Below are 13,964 nucleotides of genomic sequence, written 5' to 3'. Positions count from 1 at the left end.
TAGAGGGTGTAAGCTGAAGCAATAATGTCACCAGGAATGTCCCCTAGGTGTGGCTCCTGGTCCCCCTCCCCTCTCCTTTGGAATGATTAGTAGGCCCTATGGGGGCCCGCTCAGCTGGCGGACTGGTCTGATGACACAGTTTTGGGAGTGACCCCACCCACCCAGGTGGCATCAGCTCTCAGGAGCGACAGCCCTTCCGTACTGGAGACATACACACCCCTGGATCTCAGCCATGTGCAATACATATCACTTCAGGTTATTTCATATGATGGCAATAGCAATGCTCAGATGTATAATAAAATCTATCAATTGTCTATCAATTATCTATCTATTATCTATCACTTATCTATTATACATACAATGTAATGTAATTCATAATCTAATATGTGTAATACATATCGATACATTTTGATTGATTTTAATTTTGGACAAAGTATGGTGCTGTTCGCATTCAGTCTAATCAAGATTTAATTGAGTCTTACCTGCTCGTAGGGCTGTTTCTCATACATATTCAGTGATTCATTCATTTCAAAATGGCCCTCGCCTGAGCCCTTATTATTTTCCAGGACAGGAAATCGTAGCTCGGGCGAGTGTAGCATTTTTAAAGTGAAGTAGAACACCTTCGACGCGGCCTTGCCCACTTGACAGTGATTATCGGTGCATTCAACTTGAAACAGTGGCAATGACTGCAGTTAGCTCAAGGGAATCACATGACAACTGTGTGGAAGGTAATGTTCCAAAAGTTTTCATTAGCAAAGTAGTTAAGATAGGGAGCCTATCTCTGTTCAAAACTAATGATGTCTCTTTCTGTGGTTATTTTAGCCTTTCCGAGAATTAGACATGAGGGTAAACTGACACGGAGATGCTAATTACACCAGTAAAATGTTTTCTGCTGTATGATACATTAGTCTGCTGGATTTATTTAATGTCATATGTGCAAATAAAATGTAATTATATTGAAGCAACAAATATACACTCAGTGACCACTTTATTAGGTAGACCTGTACACCAGCTTTTTAAAGGAAATATTTAATCAGCCAATCATGTGGCCACAACTAAATGCATACAAGCGATTCTAGAGGTGAAGAGCTTCAGCTGTTTTTCAGACCAAATGTCAGAATGGGGAAGAAATGTGAATGATTGTTGGTGCCAGTGTATGAATTGCAGCCCTTTTTATAGAAAGTCCTGCCATTTTAGGCGAGAAAAAGTAATTGGACAGTTGGCTGCCTGACTATTTCTTGTCCAGGCCTGTCTTTACACCATGCACAATAAGCTGCTGTATGATAGATTGCAGGGAAGCAAGAATACACTTGCAAGCTCAGCCAAACAACCTGGCATTACATTTTTGCATATATCACTTAAGATAAATCCAATATAGTAGACTTGCTTATGCAACATGCGGCAGATAACATCACTGCACTGGTGCAATGTGTGCCTCTATGATAGATGGCGATAGAGGGCTATGGGACTGCGGTATGGTTCCAGAGGGCACTCGTAGACCAGTATGAACCTCTTTGTTTTCAGATGCAGGTGCAGAAAACAGGCAGTTGGAGGCAACTGTGGAGCTGTTCAGCATGGTGCCTGCCATATGCCTTCTTATCTGACCGAGTCAAGGCATCGTGAATCTTCGCCTGAAGTCTGACAGTTTTCGCTTGCCATTGTGCTGTTTGGACAGGGCACCTGGGTGTGTGAGTGCAGTCGCTGTCTCAGTAGATTTGACCCAGGCTGGGTGGTGGTACGAGCTCTGGCCAGCATTTCTGAATCTGACTGGAGAACAGGTCAGGATGTGCTCTCCTCATGAGAACACTGGAGAACTGTGACATCAACCCTTTGAAGAGTTAGTTAGTGTTTACTCTGTTAAAGGTGTACTTGTTACACCCATATTAGAATGGACATTTAAGATATTACAGGGAAAAAACCTGGCAAAGATGAGCTGTATGGTGTTCCGACTCCACCACAGTCTTTAGCAAGGTAATGTTCTTTGACCTTGCTGTTGGGGAAGGCAGCTGTCTGTGCTTAACTTTAATGGCACTCTTTCTAAGAGTGTTTATCATGTCATTCTTTTAAGGAGTCTTTTTAAGAATGAGTTAATGTTTTTTTTTTGGTTTAGTAGTTCTATTCTTCTGGGATATCCTTGCACATGAATTGCAGTTACATACTCTAGATCATCTCTCTGAGATGACATCAACATAAAATACCAACGTAAAGTCTCTTAACAGGGTATTAGTACATCATGGTTTTTGATGAAACTGACTTCATCATCTTAAAATTTGTGGTGAACTCGACATTTTTTTTTTTTGCCCTTAAAAGGTATAATTTACGCTGAAACACCTCAGTCCTGGAGCATTGACTTCCGCTCTCTGATGATGAGACCCCCAGACTGAGCTCTTGTGACGCATCGGTACTGTAAGCAGAGGTGACTGGGCCCTCGGAGCTCCTGCTGAACGTGCTTAAGTAATGATTGTTACCGAGATCTCACAGAGGCCTCCTGTCCCAGCCAGGCATGTCATAGTCCTGGGCAACCAAGGCTGCCCAGTGTTTTCATGACTGTTGTGTTTCATTAATGGTTGAGGTACACAGGTGTGGTAACACCAATTTGTTACCCAGCCATTTTTATTTTTTGTTCGCTACCTGTAGGTGTTCACTTGGGGAGCTATCTGAATGTGATGCATATTGACACTGGGTGGTTTTAAGTGAGCAGTAACTTTGAAATCAAGCTTTCTTTATGTATTTAACTCTCCCAGCAGAGAGGAATGTACCCTCTTGGGTACGCCACTGTGATTTGACGGGTACTTTGAACGCAGAAACGTATCACAGGAAGCGTGTAAAAAGCAATTCCCCTGCATTATCAGCATACGGTTCTGTACAAGTGTCAGTAACTTAACAACCCGCTAAAGGCTCAAGTTCAGGACAACGCTGCTGTTACAACAAAAACAAAAGCGTGTTCAGAGACCTCCTTTGCCGTGAACGTGAGGCGTCTCAAGAAGAAAGAAGGGGGGTTTGTAACAAATATTGATAGTCCGCCAGCTCCAAATTAAAATCCTACCGAGCGATTGGAGGCCTGCTGCCCAACAGAGGAGGACGTGGAGTTTTTTAGTGGAGCAGCGAGACGCCTCCGGTCAGACGTTTTCGCTGACTTCTTTCACGGTGAGGCCAGCTCCTCTGTCAGCACTTTCCTTCATCTTCACCAGCACAGACCCCGTCAGGAGCTTGGCAGAGGGGATCTGCAGGGGGAGAAAAAAAAACAAAACAAAAAAAACCACAAAGCAAATCAAAAAGTCAGCTCTGGACTTTCGACAGCTGGCCACGTTTCAGAACGCCCGCTCCGTTCTGTATCCGAGGCAAGTCCGCGCCCTCGAACGCACGCCGGAAAGTTCCACACAAAATGGCCTACCTGAGCCAATCAGCCCTGTTACATTATTTATTTTTAAATTCTTGCGACTCTCAAAACACAGAAAACTGGGGGGATGTTTTGTTTACGAGGGCAAGAAAGCTAAGACTCTATGCTTTCTGTCCACTTGTCCGAGCTGAATAATTCATGAAGTCTGTACGGCATGAGAATACTTTGCATGCCTTTAAGGGGTAAGAGAATGGAGATGCTGAGGGAGTCATTTGGAGTGTCACCCAGAAATTTATGCTGATGCCACTGACTTGGCAAAGAAGGACATTACATCGCTGTGTGTGGCTGTTATTCATGACTCCATCTCGTTTTAAAGAGGACCAGGAGGAACATGTGATATTAAGAAAGCTCCTTGTTTCAGTTTAGGTGCGGTTGGAAATGGACTGACCGACCTGCTGACTCGCCAGTTTCTCTTTTCCTCGAGCAGATAGAAAACGCGCTATGGTAACCGGCAGAGGTGGTCACACATTACACCCAAACAAATATCTGCATTCTTTCAGAATCCTGAATGCCGATTTATCAGATTAGTCTTATTACTTCAAAGGATATTTATAAGAAAAGAAAAAGGCCTACACTTGATACAGCATAATTCGGTCTGTTTATGCATTATGACTGTGTCACACCGTATAAAAGACCTTTAAAAATTATTTTTATGTTCAAAAATCCATATTAATCCAGAAATATATTGATATGAAACTCAGGCAAATGTGGAAAGCATGCATTGGTTTATACCTCCTTGGTCTGTTTTTATCTGGATGAGAACCAGCTCCCCTTTCAATCATAATTCCAGCCCTGGCCACGCAATTACATCTCGCGTCTTCGGGAACGAAGGCTCCGTCCCCCTCCGCGGTCCCCTGTTCCCGGCTGCCAGGGGGCCCGTCTGCTCCGCGCCTCTCCTTCATTAGGGGAGCGGCCCCCTCTCTTGGGCCCCCCAGGCTCAGGCAAAGGTGTCTGCTGGAAAGCCGGTCTCCCGCTGAACACATAAAAACCTGCACTGTCCCCTGGACTCCAGCCCGCCATCCAAACATCACGCACCAATTAAAACCCATACCGCACAACAAATGATCTTATAGGTACAGGATAGAGCGATAGAATGATGGAAGATTCCGGAAAGACAGATTTCAATGCGTTGTTCTAACTCGGTATTTCAGTATGATTGGTAGGAACAGATGGCAGCTCATTCTATTGTACAGTAGGTGAATCAAAACCTCATTTTGTTCTGATGAACACTAAACGTGATTGGACTGGGACCTCAAACCTAATTAAGTCACCTAATTTTTTATCTTTAAAAAAAAAAGAAAAAGAGAAGAAACCAAAAGGCTGGTAATATTGACACCATATTGGGGACGGTGTTCAATCATCCCTCGTGCCGAACAGCTTGAGGCCGGCTCGCCCTAAGCTCTGCGGCGTGACTGTCTGGAGATCAGAGACGCGGAGGAAAATGGCGGGTCTTTGTGTGCTTCCTTTCTGCCGCCACGCCTCTGCCTTTCGGCTATTCTCAAAGAGAGAGGCTTTGTCTTTCACAGGTACGGGAAGCTGAAGGACTTACACAAAGTTTCACCTGGGTCTGGCGCTGGGATCTCCGGCAGTGTGAAACACGCGGGCAGCTCCCTTTAATAAGAGCTTAGAGGGACACTCTCGCTCTGCTGCTATCACCTGGAGGACGCTACATTGGGCTTTATCCTGCGGGTGCACTTGAGAACTACGCTGGATCCAGATCTGTTGCTATTCCACCAAGCCCCTTGGTTTAGGAAAAACCCACTGATCTCGGTACAGCGCGTACTTGTTGTTATTCCCGATCATCAGTCCGTTCTGACTGATGGCTTGCAGGAAGGGAGGCGATACACACAACGTAAAGGTGTTTAACAGTCCAGTTTAATGACACTAAAGTTATACCCCCTCCGGCAGTACTAAAGGCACTCCAGTTCTCCAGTAAAAGACTTTGCCCACTGTGAATAAATGCCACTATGGAGTGAAGTTTCCCACTAAATGTATTGATCTTTCTGTTCTACGGCGCAGGGTAACGACGGTGTTCCGGGGTCCAATTTATGAGAAATATAGATGTGAAAAGCGCGCGGCGGTACGGACAGAGCTAAAGGCCCATGGAGGATCACACAGCTAATGAGCACAGAACGAATATCATTTGTATGAAGGCGCAGATCATGTTTTCATTTATACACGATAGGAATTAGGTGCTAAGAGGTTGCTTGAATCTTTAATGTCTTGCTTAAACCTTCCTCTGCCTGGCCTATGGACACCTTTTAAACAGCGTGGCGCGGTCCATTTCAATGCCGCGCTCTTTCGAGCGAGTCGTTCTCCATTTCATTTGCAGCGCCGTACGCACGTTACGTGGTGTGCTCGGTTACTCAGGGTCTTTGCGGACTGACCCGGGTCGGATTTTCCACAAGAGAAGGACAGGGTTCTGTTAGACTAACAGGCATCATTACTGTGAGCTTTTTCTGCTGTAGGACCTGACTGCAGCCAGCGGCCCTCTACATAAACACAGGTGAAATAAATGCTGATGTCTTCTAAACTTCAAGCTATGGTCAATTGATTCACTGTCTTTGGATTGAACATTTGCCCGTAATGCAAGTGGGAAAACAAGCAGTTGAAAGAATGCACTCAGGGGGACAATACGCAATAAATGCAATCAAAAATGGACAGCTTCTCTATTGTCTCCAGACTCACCACACTTGACATGAAAATGGCAACAAAAGAATACAAGATTTTGGTAAATCAGACTATACACATACACATTTGCTACATCTCTTTTGAAGCAAAATATGGCCATTTTTTATTGGAGGTCATAGTTTTTTTCCTTTTAATATACAACTATCTAATCAGTAGTGTCAAGGTTGCATATTGCTAAGTTCAAAAAGGAAAAAAAGAAAGCAGTATTATCTAGGGTACCGTAACAATGAAAACAATGATGGACTCCTATTTGTAGGAATTACCTTACAGTGCTGGAATGTAAATGTTAACTGTCAATATCACTAAAAGGCATACAGTGGCTAAATCACTGCTCATATTTATTGCTTCTTTCCTCTTGTGTTTTCTTTTCTGCTGCGAGAACGAAACTCCAATTTAGGTCTGTCTTCAGATGCGGAAGAGCCGCAACTTTATGATCACAGACGAAACTCCATTGATCTTTGATCTTTTCACTTGCGTTTGAAATCAAAGGTACCAAACAAGGATAACAACAAACAAAAAACACCTCAGACCTACTTAAACCTGCATTTTATTATAAAATAATGAATGTGTCGCACACACACTTGCATTCAGGTGAACACCAATCTATTCTTCTCCACAGTAATTATACAGCACCAGTGTGCTTTCTCTTCTCCCCTTTTGCCCATAGAGACTTATATGAAAGGGAATTAGACACTTGGGGCCATAGAATCGGTAATTAAAATGTGTGTTTTTTAATGTTGTTTCTATCATAAGGTCTGGGCAACCTGCACTGTTAGATCTGACCTAAATACACCTACGATTAAACTGAAAAAAATGCTTCACGCAGTTGTCTCTTTTCTGTTAGTATTTGTCTGAGCTGAGGAGATGCATTAATAATAACCGTATACATGGATGACATTTTCTTATGGCCAGTTATGTTCATGGCACCTCTTAGCAAAGAGAGCAGGTGACAGTAATAGTATTGCTGGAAAAACTTAAAAAATATTAAGACCAGAATCATACACCATACATGCTAAGAGATGATATACAGTAGTCACACAAGTATACAGTAATATAATAAGCTATTCATTTGAAATGTATGTGTGGAGCCAAGCCCTAAATTTAAGGGACAGTAAGGAGCATTTACACAGATACAGGATAAATAACTTTCGTCTTTCAGTTCTTTCTTTTCTCCTTCGTGGGGAAGGGAGGATGTTGTATTGCATCCATCAATTCCATTCAGATTGTAAGACCTTTTTTTAAATGAAGTTTATTCTATTTTGAATGAGAAATTACGTATAAAAACATCTGCTGACAGTGATGTGGCCACTTGCAATAGGACAAGATAAGAGAAGGGAAGATAGATAATAGAAGATTTCTCACAGGTGATAATCAGAATACTTATTATAGTATTTGGTTAAGACAAAACAAATATGACAAATATGATTCATGATATTTACCCAAACTTGTTGAAATCACTTGTAGCACTCTGCCATTTGAAAAAGAGAAAATATGTGAGCTAATGAGCACTAGCCAGCTGTCCTGTTGGGCGTAAAATATGCACCGGCTCACAGTGAGAACGGGCACCTCAGCTGCTAGGCTTCATGTCTGGGTGCAGGTGGTAGTGTCTGACATGAGGGGCACATTTGCCACCAGGGCTCCCTTAAAAATATATGTTTTTATGGCATTGGGACTGGATATACGTATGAATAAAGACTCACAATATTCTAATATAGGGAGGTCATCTAATGCTAAATTAATAAATAGAAAATAATAAGCACATACACACACACAAGCCATTAAATTGCTGTTGAAACATAGACAAAGAATATTTTGCCTCGTCCAGTATGACAATGGCATAATAAAAGACAAAAGAGAACTGAACTCATAGCAGTTTTTTAATACAGTTTTGCTATAAAATGTAAGAAAATTGTTTTTTTCTCAAAGCTGAATATTTATGAAAATATTCAGATTTAATATTTAAGTCTGTACTACAGGTATGCCCACGCGTTGGAGCATTGCATCGTTCCTCAGACACAGTGGCTATAATCTTTATGATTTATGGGCATGCTATGCTCCTGCACGTTCTGTACTTCCTCCTCAGATCATGCCTGTCCAAGCCCTTTCAGCACTACCTCTCTGATCATAATTTAACCTGCAACAATGCTGCCCTGATCACATCCCTCCACGGGGACGCTGAACTTACCCTGAAACTACCCGAGGATGTGAGCAGATATCTATGGTATTACTGGTGCACTGATAGAACTGGAGCTTCAGGAGGCTGACATTTTATTCTTGACACGCTCAGTGTTGACAGTGTTAATTCTGCACATGTACAGTGCATGGCAACCTGAACGCGGCGCTCAGACTTTCCCGGTCCGAATCCTCCGCTAACGTTGGCTAATTCGATCCCTTCACTTCAGCTGCCAATGCGTCTTCGGGTCCTTCCTTATCAACCGCCGTGACCGGATGCATCTTTCCCCCCCCCTCCTCCTTATTAGCATTAAAAGAGAGGATTATGAGCCACCTAAATCGCTACGGCAACAAAACAAAGACGTATTTCATTGATGGGGGGGTGGGGGGTGGTGGGGGGGGAGTTGGGTCTAAGAAATACGGCCCAAACTCTGTAAGCAATCGAGGTGTTCTTATTTTTAAAGACACTAGGTGGAACCATTTGAAGCAGTGTGGGAGAAATCTCTCCCAGGAGTCTAATAACAGGCAGACATTACAGACCGACCTGTAGCCGCACGCACCCCTCGCGCTCAGCTAACACGGGCTGCAGCAGTCATAAAAAATAAGGAGTCAATGACTTTTTAAATGTTATTGTGCTGTCAGGGTGGAATAGTTTGAAAAATGATCTAAAGAGATATGATGCAGTTCATTATGGGGAACGGCAGAAGCAGTCATTTCCCTGTGTTCATAAAGGCTGCTCCATTAAATTTACCTCCAGTCAATAATTAGGATTCCACAAATATAACCAGGCAATTAAATCAATACTGCCGGGCAATTACCTTCCCTAGTCCCCTCTCTTCCATGGCACAGAAAGACACTATATCTCAGGCCACAATTATTCACCGCGTGATGCGCCTGCTTGCTGGACCCCCTCATTTACTGATAATTGGAAGAAAGGCAGACACTTCAGTGACCCTCATAAGAGAGTCACACTGCTTATTTCATTAAAGGCCACTATTTAAAAAACCGAAGAAAAAAAAAGAGATATGAACCAGATATGAATTAATGCAATTCATCACTGCTTTTATTGCGCGCGTGCGGACAGGAAGCGACCTGGGATTGCCAGGAAGAGGCGCGGGTTGATGGTCCCGGACGCTGGAGGGGCCTTGATGGGACCTCGTAGCCCGGGAAGGAACAATAACTCAACGCGGACAGAGAGAGAGAGGGAGAGAGAGAGGAAAGGGAGAGGAAGGAGCGATCGGTAAACCGGGTGTCTGCGATCCGGTCCCCTTGTTAACGTGACAGGAGCCGCGCTGACTGAGAGCCGGGGCCCCGTCGCCACGGAGACGGATAGGTCTGCTATTGACAACACCACTGAAGAAATAAAGTGTGGCCCCTCCGGCGGGGCCATTAAGGAGCTGACAGTGACAGGGCTACAGGGGGCTCTCCGTGACAAGAAGAAGGAGGGATGTACCCCCCCCCCCCCCCCCCCCCTTCCCCACGCATGGCCCCCCTGGCCAAAAAACGTCTGCTGGAAACAATGAGCACTGTGCTCTGTGAGATTATTCACCTCTCAGCCTTCAAACAGGGGACTGAGAGTGGGGTGTGCTGTGAGTCTATGCAGTAAGTGTCCGAAGTATTATCTTTAATCTCCATTTAGTATTCTTAATAATGCATTAATGCTGTAATAGTTCAGGAGTCTGGATAGGGAGAGGTCAGTTGTAACATAATTGGCTCAGTATGAAGTTTTTTGTTTTTAAAAAAAGCCCCAGATTTGGTGTAATGTTTGGTAATGTTATTTTGACTAATTATTTTTGACTAGTTATTTTGGCTAAAGATAATGCTAGAGTGTGTTGTCACCCACTGTACCCCATTTAAAATGAGGTTGTTGGTATAGTATAGGGATCCTGTGGAGATACAAACCTGATTAGATTAGTTCTGGTTTGTGTGAAACAATATTACAGAGACATGAATATTATTTCATTTTTTCTTAGACACTTAATTTCATATTCTTTGAAAGAGAATTTGTGGGCTTGACTTGAAATTATTTTATGAATCTAAATGTAGCACACAGTTATACACACACATTGCAGGGTAGGCAAACGTAGACACATAGAAACACATATGTACACCCACATACACACAAAAGAAAAAAAGACAATGAAACACACGCACACACAGACACACAAATGACTCACTGAACACAAACCAGGCCTCTCTCTCTCTCTTTCTCTCTCTCTCTGCTCTTTCCCACAAAAATCTCACCTGCCAATAAACTGCCCTTGATCACTTACAAGAGCAGCACTGTCCCTGCAGACAGTGGAGTTTATTAAGAACGGGGGGGGGGGGGGGAAGACTTGAAAGAGAAGAAAAAGTATCACGCAGGTCACAGCGGCAGTCTCGGTGCGCTCCTGGGGGAGCGGGATGGGTCTCAGCCTTGTCATCGGCCTGGCGGCTCTCCTCCCTGCTCGCGGAACGTCGATAGGAATATGTTTGAGACGGTCTCCAGCGGACATTTTTTCATTCTTCCAGCATCGACAGGCTGCCAAATCAATATTTAGTTCCCACTAACAAGCTGCCTGGAGGTCTCGGCAGAGGAGAGGAGGCAGCCCAGCCAGGACGGAGGAATGGCTGTGGTCTGGGAAACGGGAACCGAGTGGAAGCAAGGCGGCGGGTAAAGGTCACCCGAACGCGGAGGGCCCCGCTCGCGGTGAGACGCCGGCCCCGTCCGCCGGGCCCCTCCGACCCCCGCGCCGCGCGCGACTGTGCTCCGGGCCCCTCCGAGCCAGGGGATCGCTCCACCAGCGCCTCTGCCTAACCGCTCCTGGCCAATCTCAATAACATCTGCTTATGTTTCCGTGTTGAATCTGCGCCCTATCTGGGAATACGCTCTCAGAAATGAAGGTACGAAAAGTCACTTGAAAGGTACAAGTGCTTGTCGCTGGGGTGGTGCCCAATGCAGTGGGTATATAAATTGTACCCCTAGCAAGCAATATATAATAAATTGTTTGCTTGGAAACGGTGCGCGTTTGTATCCAATGAGAAAATCACAGTACTTTCAGGGTACATTTGATACTTACAAAGACGTAACAGGAATGTTTCATTTCAGAGAGTGTAGATGTTCTAGAAGCCACTGGGTGAACTGGTACATACACTCACTGAGCATTTTATTAGGAATACCTACCTATTAATACATTATCTAATTAGCCAATCATGTGGCAGCAGTACAATGCATAAAATCATGCAGATGCGGGTCAGGAACTTCAGTTAATGTTCACATCAACCATCAGAATGGTGTAAAATGTGATCTCAGTGACCGTGGAATGATTATTGGTGCCAGAAAGGGTGATTTGAGTGTCTCAGAAACTGCTGATCTCCAGGGATTTTCACGCTCAACAGTCTCTAGAGTTTACTCAGAATGGTGCGAAAAACTAAAAAAATTCACTGTGGGCAAAAATGCCTTGTTAATGAGAGAGGTCAGAGGGGAAGGGCCAGACTCGTCATAGCTGACAGGAAGGTGACAGTAATGCAAATAACCCAACATTACTGTGGTATGCAGAAGAGCATCTCTGAACACACAACATGTTAAACCTCTAAGTGGATAGGCTACAGCAGCAGACGTCCAATAAGTTAAAAAAAGACCTAATAAAATGCTGTGAGTGAGCGTATATGTGTATTTATTATTATCAGTATTAATATTATTATTCATGTTGTTTGGCAGTGGGAGATTACATGGGCATTGATTGAATCAAACCGGCTGCCGCGGGATCTCCGTGACTTCTTCCAGGCAGTCTTACTCTCTTCACCTTTCGATTTGGGCTGGACGGTTTCTCAGGCGTCACGTGTCTTCCTCTCCTGGAGGACTAGGGGAGGCGTTGTGCTCTGAGCGCACTAGCGCTACATCCTCCCTGGCTGTAATCCTCTGTAGGTCAGTGCATTAGTGGACCTCTCCTAATTTCCATGTTGGGGGCTTGTACGGGGAGCTCATTACCATCAGCCGAGGGGCTGCTGTACCTCGCCCGTCTCCACCCTCCTTTCCGCCTATACCGCTCCTGTGGGGATGCCCGCCGCGTCCCTCAAAGGGCGCATAACAACGCACTGACCCCCAAATTCTCATTAGGTGCCCATCGGAAAACAAACTAGCCTGGCAATTATGGGCTTATTACAAATGGGCCATTAACTTTAAACAAGCTGTCTGTTTGAGGCAGGGCTTTCATAATGTAAGACGGTGGGAGAACGGGGAGGAAGAGCGCAGCGCTAAAGCGGTAGCGCTCCGGCCGTCTGGCAGCCGATGGCGGCTCTTCCCTCCAGCCGCAGTCTTTATCGAGAGCGCGAGGCTGGAGCCTGATGCCGGGGCAGGGCTTTGATCACACGCGGGCGTCCCTCTGTGACGCTTCACCGAGGATGCGACTCGCCTCTGGCGTTCTGGCCCTTCAGGTTCCTCGGGGTGGAATTTACCCATCATACCGCTGCTTCTAGCTTGTAGAACACCCAAAAAAAAAAAAAAAAGAAAATCGCATATATTTGTCAAAATGGCGGCACTAGGCTTTAGTTTTCTGCATCAGCTCGGCAATAAGTATTACCCAAAAAGCTCTTTTAAAAAAAATAAGATGATAATACAACACAAAGAAAACACAAGTAAAAGATGAAAAAATAATATGGCAGAAGTAAAATCGTACTCGGAGTTGTTGTGCGTATTGATTTAGCGGCAAGACTCGCCGGCGTATATTAAATAAGTGATAAGGATCTTCTCTATTCATAGACAGAGGCAGGGGCAGTCTTTTAACATGAGTACAGTGCACATTTCATCAGTCTACACATTGATGTTGACAGTTTCTCATCTCAAAGTTCCCCGCTCCTCTGGAATCTCGGCCTGGTCTCCTAGTGTTTTCCTCAGTATTTTGACGGTTAGTACTGTTCTGTTTTTCATCATGAGTGGACTTATCTCCTCCCAGCAGAGCTCGGCAGGAACTGAAGAGCAATTTGAGTGCCTACAAATCCCAAAGTACTTTGCACTCCTACCATTGCAGTCACATCCCTGTGCACTTTAATGTTCAGCCTTTTCAAATTAGAGTTTCCAATATTGCTATGAGACAACCACCCCAACCTATTAAAAAGTGCACAGGTGCACAAATGGACAGTAGTTATTGGTTTCATATTTGAAAACATTTCTTATGCATAGTACTTTTTTGTTTTGTTTTTAAAGGGTTCGTCCACTGGCATGTATTGAATCTCAAACAATAAAAATGTAAGGCAATATTGTTAGTCAAATGAAAGTATATTTCCATTTTCAAGAAAAAGATCAAGTCATGGTCCATATTCATTGTAGTGGCTTGTTAGAATATGACAATATGTTACTTGTTAAATGGATACAGAACATTGTGTGCATAAATAAATAATAAATACAAATAAATGAATAGCTTTTCTGGAGCTTGCCTTATTTGCTCTTGCTTTCCACATCTTGCAATTATTTCTTTATTAGTTGCTTTTTGGCACAATTAATTGTTTGTAAAGACATCAGTTTCAAACCTGTGATGAAATATCTAGGAGGCTCTGTTCCCAAACTGGCTCTCTCCATTGCAAATCTGCAGCCATGAAGATCAAAGCTTTCTCCATTTTGAAGTCTCCATTTGTACTTGACCTTCTGGTACTTGTCACAACATGGCGGAGGGGACAGATTCACTAGTGACAATTGGCCGATTGTTGAACAACCTGTTGGAAT

This window comes from Conger conger, chromosome 8 (genome assembly GCF_963514075.1).
Source record: "Conger conger chromosome 8, fConCon1.1, whole genome shotgun sequence".
NCBI classification, from domain to species: Eukaryota; Metazoa; Chordata; class Actinopteri; order Anguilliformes; family Congridae; genus Conger; species Conger conger.
Note: the sequence above shows the minus strand (reverse complement) of the source record.